Source organism: Balaenoptera borealis, assembly GCF_965194805.1.
Source record: "Balaenoptera borealis genome assembly, chromosome: 3".
Classification (NCBI taxonomy): Eukaryota; Metazoa; Chordata; class Mammalia; order Artiodactyla; family Balaenopteridae; genus Balaenoptera; species Balaenoptera borealis.
In genome coordinates, this window is record NC_138866.1 from 87,783,332 (window position 1) to 87,792,371 (window position 9,040).

Below are 9,040 nucleotides of genomic sequence, written 5' to 3' on the forward strand. Positions count from 1 at the left end.
ATCTTTGCTGTCCAGTATGACAGCCAGCAGCCTCATGAAGCTACTGAGTGCTTGCAATGTGGTCAGAATGACTTAGGAAATGAATTTTAAATTTCATTGAATTTTTTTACTCTTGTTCTTTTTTTTTTAATTTTTGATTTTTTTTTTATACAGCAGGTTCTTATTAGTCATCCATTTTATACACATCAGTGTATACATGTCAATCCCAATATCCCAATTCATCCCACCACCACCATCCCCCACCGCTTTCTCCCCTTGGTGTCCATACGTTTTCTCTCTACATCTGTGTCTCAATTTCTGCCCTGCAAACCAGTTCATCTGTACCATTTTTCTAGGTTCCACATATATGCATTAATATACAATATTTGTTTTTCTCTTTCTGACTTACTTCACTCTGTATGACTGTCTCTAAATCCATCCACGTCTCCACAATTTACCCAATTTCGTTCCTTTTTATGGCTGAGTAATATTCCATTGTATATATGTACCACACCTTCTTTATCCATTCGCCTGTTGCTGGGCATTTAGGTTGCTTCCATGACCTGGCTATTGTAAATGGTTCTGCAATGAACACTGGGGTGCATGTGTCTTTCTGAATTATGGTTTTCTCTGGGTATCTGCCCAGTAGTGGGATTGCTGGATCATATGGTAATTCTATTTTTAGTTTTTTAAGGAACCTCCATACTGTTCTCCATAGTGGCTATATCAGTTTACATTCCCACCAACAGTGCAAGAGGGTTCCCTTTTCTCCACACCCTCTCCAGCATTTGTTGTTTGTAGATTTTCTGATGATGCCCATTCTAACTGGTATGAGGTGATACCTCATTGTAGTTTTGATTTGCATTTCTCTAATTAATTAGTTGAACAGCTTTTCATGTGCTTCTTGGCCATCTGTATGTCTTCTTTGGAGAAATGTCTATTTAGATCTTCTGCCCATTTTTGGATTGATTGTTTTTTTCATATTGAGCTGCATGAGCTGTTTATATATTTTGGAGATTAATCCTTTGTCCGTTGATTCATTTGCAAATATTTTCTCCCATTCTGAGGGTTGTCTTTTCGTCTTGTTTATGGTTCCCTTTGCTGTGCAAAAGCTTTGAAGTTTCATTAGGTCCCATTTGTTTATTTTTGTTTTTATTTCCATTACTCTAGGAGGTGGATCAAAAAAGATCTTGCTGTGACTTATGTCAAAGAGTGTTCTTCCCATGTTTTCCTCTAAGAGTTTTATAGTGTCTGATCTTACATTTAGGTCTCGAATCCATTTTGAGTTTATTTTTGTGTATGGTGTCAGGGAGTGTTCTAATTTCATTCTTTTACATGTAGCTGTCCAGTTTTCCCAGCACCACTTATTGAAGAGGCTGTCTTTTCTCCACTGTATATTCTTGTCTCCTTTGTCAAAGATAAGGTGACCATATGTGCGTGAGTTTATCTCTGGGCTTTCTATCCTGTTCCATTGATCTATGTTTCTGTTTTTGTGCCAGTACCATATTGTCTTGATTACTGTAGCTTTGTAGTATAGTCTGAAGTCAGGGAGTCTGATTCCTCCAGCTCCGTTTTTTTCCCTCAAGATTGCTTTGGCTATTCGGGGTCTTTTGTGTCTTCATACAAATTTTAAGATTTTTGTTCTAGTTCCGTAAAAAATGCCATTGGTAATTTGATAGGGATTGCATGGAATCTGTAGATTGCTTTGGGTAATATAGTCATTTTCACAATATTGATTCTTCCAATCCAAGAACATGGTATATCTCTCCATCTGTTGGTATCATCTTTAATTGCTTTCATCAGTATCTTATAGTTTTCTGCATACAGGTCTTTTGTCTCCCTAGGTAGGTTTATTCCTAGGTATTTTATTCTTTTTGTTGCAATGGTAAATGGGAGTGTTTCCTTAATTTCTCTTTCAGATATTTCATCATTAGTGTATAGAAAGGCAAGAGATTTCTATGCACTAATTTTGTATCCTGCTACTTTACCAAATTCATTGATTAGTTCTAGTAGTTTTCTGGTGGCATCTTTAGGATTCTCTATGTATAGTATCATGTCATCTGCAAACAGTGACAGTTTTACTTCTTCTTTTCCAATTTGGATTCCTTTTATTTCTTTTTCTTCTCTGATTGCCGTGGCTAGGACTTCCAAAACTATGTTGAATAATAGTGGTGAGAGTGGACATCCTTGTCTTGTTCCTGATCTTAGAGGAAATGCTTTCAGTTTTTCACCATTGAAAATGATGTTTGCTGTAGGTTTGTCATATATGGCCTTTATTATGTTGAGGGAGTTTCCCTCTATGCCCACTTTCTGGAGAGTTTTTATCATAAATGGGTGTTGAATTTTGTCAAAAGCTTTTTCTGCATCTATTGAGATGATCATATGGTTTTTATTCTTCAATTTGTTAATATGGGGTATCACATTGATTGATTTGCGTATATTGAAGAATCCTTGCATCCCTGGGATAAATCCCACTTGATCATGGTGTATGATCCTTTTAATGTGTTGTTGGATTCTGTTTGCTAGTATTTTGTTGAGGGTTTTTGCATCTATATTCATCAGTGATATTGGTCTGTAATTTTCTTTTTTTGTAGTATCTTTGTCTGGTTTTGGTATCAGGGTGATGGTGGCCTCATAGAATGAGTTTGGGAGTGTTCCTTCCTCCGCAATTTTTTGGAAGAGTTTGAGAAGGATGGGTGTTATCTCTTCTCTAAATGTTTGATAGAATTCACCTGTGAAGCCATCTGGTCCTGGACTTTTGTTTGTTGGAAGATTTTTAATCACAGTTTCAATTTCATGACTTGTGATTGGTCTGTTCATATTTTCTGTTTCTTCCTGGTTCAGTCTTGGAAGGTTATACCTTTCTAAGAATTTGTCCATTTCTTCCAGGTTGTCCATTTTGTTGGCATAAAGTTGCATGTAGTAGTCTCTTAGGATGCTTTGTATTTCTGCGGTGTCTGCTGTAACTTCTGCTTTTTCATTTCTAATTTTATTGATTTGAGTCCTCTCCCTCTTTTTCTTGATGAGTCTGGCTAGTGGTTTATCAATTTTGTTTATCTTCTCAGAGAAACAGCTTTTAGTTTTATTGATCTTTGCTATTGTTTTCTTTGTTTCTATGGCATTTATTTCTGCTCTGATCTTTGTGATTTCTTTCCTTCTGCTAACTTTGGGTTTTGTTTGTTCTTCTTTCTCTAGTTCCTTTAGGTGTAAGGTTAGATTGTTTATTTGAGATTTTTCTTGTTTCTTGAGGTAGGCTTATAGCTATAAACTTCCCTCTTAGAACTGCTTTTGCTGCATCCTATAGGTTTTGGATCGTCGTGTTTTCATTGTCATTTGTCTCTAGGTATTTTTTGATTTCCTCTTTGATTTCTTCATTGATCTCTTGGTTATTTAGTAACGTATTGTTTAGCCTCCATGTGTTTGTGTTTTTTACGTATTTTTCCTGTAATTCATTTCTAATCTCATAGCGTTGTGGTCAGAAAAGATGCTTGATATGATTTCAGTTTTCTTAAATTTACTGAGGCTTGATTTGTGACCCAAAATGTGATCTATCCTGGAGAATGTTCCATGTGCACTTCAGAAGAAAGTGTAATCTGCTGTTTTTGGGTGGAATGTCCTATAAATATCAATTAAATCTATCTGGTCTATTGTGTCATTTAAAGCTTCTGTTTCCTTATTTATTTTCATTTTGGATGATCTGTCCATTGGTGTAAGTGAGGTGTTAAAGTCCCCCACTATTATTGTGTTACTGTCGATTTCCTCTTTTATGGCTGTTAGCAGTTTCCTTATGTATTGAGGTGCTCCTATGTTGGGTGCATATATGTTTATAATTGTTATATCTTCTTCTTGGATTGATCCCTTGATCATTATGTAGTGTCCTTCCTTGTCTCTTGTAACATTCTTTATTTTATTTTTTTTAACATCTTTATTGGAGTATAATTGCTTTACAATGGTGTGTTAGTTTCTGCTTTATAACAAAGTGAATCAGGTATACATATACATATGTTCCCAAATCTCTTCCCTCTTGTGTCTGTCTCCCTCCCACCCTCCCTATCCCACCCCTCTAGGTGGTCACAAAGCACAGAGCTGATCTCCCTGTGCTATGTGGCTGCTTCCCACTAGCTATCTATTTTACGTTTGGTAGTGTATATATGTCCATGCCACTCTCTCATTTTGTCACAGCTTACCCTTCCCCCTCCCCATATCCTCAAGTCCATTCTCTAGTAGGTCTGTGTCTTTATTCCCGTCTTGCCCCTAGGTTCTTCATGACCTTTTTTTTTTTTTCTTAGATTCCATATATATGTGTTAGCATACGGTATTTGTTTTTCTCCTTCTGACTTACTTCACTCTCTATGACAGACTCTAGGTCCATCCACCTCACTACAAATAACTCAATTTCGTTTCTTTTTATGGCTGAGTAATATTCCATTGTATATATATGCCACATCTTCTTTATCCATTCATCTGTTGATGGACACTTAGGTTGCTTCCATGTCCTGGCTATTGTAAATAGAGCTGCAATGAACATTTTGGTACATGACTCTTTTTGAATTATGGTTTTCTCAGGGTATATGCCCAGTAGTGGGATTGCTGGGTCGTATGGTAGTTCTATTTTTAGTTTTTTAAGGAACCTCCATACTGTTCTCCATAGTGGCTGTATCAATTTACATTCCCACCAACAGTGCAAGAGTGTTCCCTTTTCTCCACACCCTCTCCAGCATTTATTGTTTCTAGATTTTTTGATGATGGCCATTCTGACTGGTGTGAGATGTTATATCATTGTAGTTTTGATTTTCATTTCTCTAATGATTAATGATGTTGAGCATTCTTTCATTTGTTTGTTGGCAATCTGTATATCTTCTTTGGCGAAATGTCTATTTAGGTCTTCTGCCCATTTTTGGATTGGGTTGTTTGTTTTTTAGATATTGAGCTGCATGAGCTGCTTGTAAATTTTGGAGATTAATCCTTTGTCAGTTGCTTCATTTGCAACATTCTTTATTTTAAAGTCTATTTTATCTGATATGAGTATTGCTCCTCCAGCTTTCGTTTGATTTCCATTTGCATGGACTATCTTTTTCCATCCCCTCACTTTCAGTCTGTATGTGTCCCTAGGTCTGAAGTGGGTCTCCTGTAGACAGAATATATATGGGTCTTGTTTTTGTATCCATTCAGCAAGCCTGTGTCTTTTGATTGGAGCATTTAATCCATTCACGTTTAAGGTAATTATCGACATGTATGTTCCTATGACCATTTTCTTAATTGTTTTGGGTTTGTTTTTGTAGGTTCTTTTTTTCTCTTGTGTCTCCCACTTAGAGAAGTTCCTTTAGCATTTGTTGTAGAGCTGGTTTTGTGGTGCTGAATTCTCTTAGCTTTTGCTTCTCTGTAAAGCTTTTGATTTCTCCGTCGAATCTGAATTGAGATCCTTGCCGCATAGAGTAATCTTGGTTGTAGGTTCTTCCCTTTCATCACTTTAAGTATATCATGCCACTCCCTTCTGGCTTTAGAGTTTCTGCTGAGAAATCAGCTGTTAACCTTATGGGAGTTCCCTTGTATGCTATTTGTCGTTTTTCCCTTGTTGCTTTCAATAATTTTTCTTTGTCTTTAATTTTTTCCAATTTGATTACTATGTGTGTCAGCATGTTTCTCCTTGGGTTTATCCTGTATGGGACTCTCTGCACTTCCTGGACTTGGGTGGCTATTTCCTTTCCCATGTTAGGGAATTTTTTGACTATAATCTCTTCACATATTTTCTCGGGGCCTTTCTCTCTCTCTTCTCCTTCTGGGACCCCTATAATGTGAATGTTGTTGTGTTTAATGTTGTCCCAGAGGTCTCTTAGGCTGTCTTCATTTCTTTTCATTCTTTTTTCTTTATTCTGTTCCGCAGCAGTGAATTCCACCATTCTGTCTTCCAGGTCACTTATCCGTTCTTCTGCCTCAGTTATTCTGCTATTGATTCCTTCTAGTGTAGTTTTCATTTCAGTTATTGTATTGTTCATCTCTGTTTGTTCGTTCTTTAATTCTACTAAGTCTTCGTTAAACATTTCTTGCATCTTCTCGATCTTTGCCTCCATTCTTTTTCTGAGGTCCTGGATCATCTTCACTATCATTATTCTGAATTCTTTTTCTGGAAGGTTGCCTATCTCCACTTCATTTAGTTGTTTTTCTGGGGTTTTATCTTGTTCCTTCATCTGGTACATAGCCCTATGCCTTTTCATCTTGTCTATCTTTCTGTGAATGTGGTTTTTGTTCCACAGGCTGCAGGATTGTAGTTCTTCTTGCTTCTCCTGTCTGCCCTCTGGTGGATGAGGCTATCTAAGAGGCTTTTGCAAGTTTACTGATGAGAGGGACTGGTGGTGGGTAGAGCTGACTGTTGCTCTGGTGGGCAGAGCTCAGTAAAACTTTAATCCGCTTGACTGTTGATGGGTGGGGCTGGGTTCCTTCCCTGTTGGTTTTTTGGCCTGAGGTAACCCAACACTGGAGCCTACCTGGGCTCTTTGGTGGGGCTATTGGCAGACTCTGGGAGGGCTCACTCTAAGGAGTACTTCCCAGAACTTCTGCTGCCAGTGTCCTTGTCCCTGCGGTGAGCCACAGCCACCCTCTGCCTCTGAAGGAGACCCTCCAACACTAGCAGGTAGGTCTGGTTCAGTCTCCCCTGGGGTCACTGCTCCTTCCCCTGGGTCCCGATGCACACACTACTTTGTGTGTGCCCTCCAAGTGTGGAGTCTCTGTTTCCCCCAGTCCTGTTGAAGTCCTGCAATCAAATCCCACTAGCCTTCAAAGTCTGATTCTCTAGGAATTCCTCCTCCTGTTGCCGGACCCCCAGGTTGGGAAGCCTGATATGGGGCTCAGAACCTTCACTCCAGTGGGTGGACTTCTGTGGTATAAGTGTTCTCCAGCCTGTGAGTCACCCACGCGGCAGTTATGGGATTTGATTTTACTGTGATTGCGCCCCTCCTACCGTCTCATTGTGGCTTCTCCTTTGTCTTTGGATGTGGGGTATTTTTTTGGTGAGTTCCAGGGTCTTCCTGTCAATGATTGTCCAGAAGCTGGTTGTGATTCTGGTGTTCTCACAAGAGGGAGTGAGAGCACGTCTTTCTACTCCGCCATCTTGGTTCAGGGCCTTTACTCTTGTTTTTTATTGAGATACAATTGACATACAATACCCTGCACATATTTAAAGGGTATAATTTTATAATATTTGTATATGTATATACCTGTGAAACAATCACCACCATCAAGACAGTAAACATATCCATAACCCCTAAAAGTTTCCTTGTGTGCCTTTGTAATCCTTCCCCTTCACGCTTCCCTGTCCCCACCCATCCCCAGGCAACCACTGACCTACTTTCAGTCAGTATAGATTAGTTCAAATTTTATATAAATGGAATTATACAATATTTATTTTTGTCTACTTCTTTCGCTCAGCATAATTATTTTGAGACTCATCCACGTAGTTGTGTGTATCAATAGTTGATACACTTCTTGTCTGCTCCTCCTTTGTTTCTGCATCTCCTCCCTTCCCTGTTTAGCAACTGTTTGAATTTTCCCTTTGGAACTCAGGGAAGATCAAGGAGGCTGAATGAAGCCTATTTCCTATAAACAAGAAACAGGAGACACAGAAAGGACCTGTACCCAGGAGGGCCCCAGAGGGTCCTGCTTGGTTTCAAGACTTCCGCTCCTTCTCTAAAATCTGAATTTATTCATTCATCATTTATTCAGCAAAGATCTTTTGAGGTCCACTTTGTGCCACTCATCGTGCTGGACACTAAGGATGGGATGGGGCAAGATAAATGTGGACCCTGTCCTCAAGGCACTTACAGTCTAGTGGACTCAGTTTGGTTGGGCTATGGTGTATTCAACATTGAAGTCCACTGAGGAAGGGGAGGAAGAATCCAATGTGATGATCAAGTAGAGCAGTTCAGGTCTGTTTAGATGCTCTTAACTTGGCCCCAGGAAGGGTGTGGGGTTAGGGTGAGGGATGGAGGCCCTGCCTGTCTTACTGATGAAATAAGTCCTACTGTCCTACTATGAAAATAAGAACGAGGGACAGGGACAGATGGTATGTTTGGAGGATGGGGGTGTAGTTGGCGAACTTGATGTTTCAGGTAGGGGGACGTGTTGTTGAGGGGAGAGATGAGGACACATGCTGTCCTAGTACTAATTGCGCTTGTCCGAGGGACATGGTGGGGCACAGTACGGGGACTCCCCATAATCTGAGCTCTCATTCTGTCACTATGACATGATATATACACATCTCTGCTTGGGTCTCCCTCTAGAGAAAAACTATTTTTGGTCCATGAGTTAGAGGGTGTGTGTTTATTGAACCAAGAGGCTTCCTAAAAACTTTCAGGTCCTTGTGCTCATGGCTCATCAGAGTCTGCTGTGGATAATTCCCCCAGAAGCAGCCCTAAGCACAGGATTTTGGTGGAAGGAAGAGGAAGGGGCTGGGATATGTCATCCTTGACCTGATGGTGTGATCTGTGCTGGGATGGTTATGAGTGACTTCCTGGTGAAGCAGATCCTGCACCTTAATTGTATATTTAAGTCTGTGACTTTGAACCTGTTTTTAGGGTGTCAGGAAAGCTTCTGTGGGGCCAAGGAAGCTCGGGAAACCAAAATAGGAATAATGACAGCTGCAGCCTACACTGAGTAAGCACGAAGCATTTGCATGCATCATCTCATTTAATTCTCACAACAGTCCTATGAGGTCAGGTAATATTATGACCACCAATTTACCAATGAAAAAACTGAGCCTGAAGAGGTCAAATAATTTACCTAAGGTCACACTGAGTGAACCTGGATATAAAGTCAGGGTCAGTTTTGCCCCAGTTAGGAGAAGTTGGTATGTGTGATATGACCTGACATAAAACCTCTGATAACAGTTAGTTTCTTTCCATCTTTAGATTGATCCCTTGATGAGAGAATCTGCCTGAGTTAGACTAAGTTGATTATATGTGTCCAGCAGGGACACTTGCAACTTCTCAACCCCGGAGTGGGGAGTGGAAGAAAGAGATGGCATTTTACTGAGCATCAAGCACCATGTAGACATTTTATGTACAGT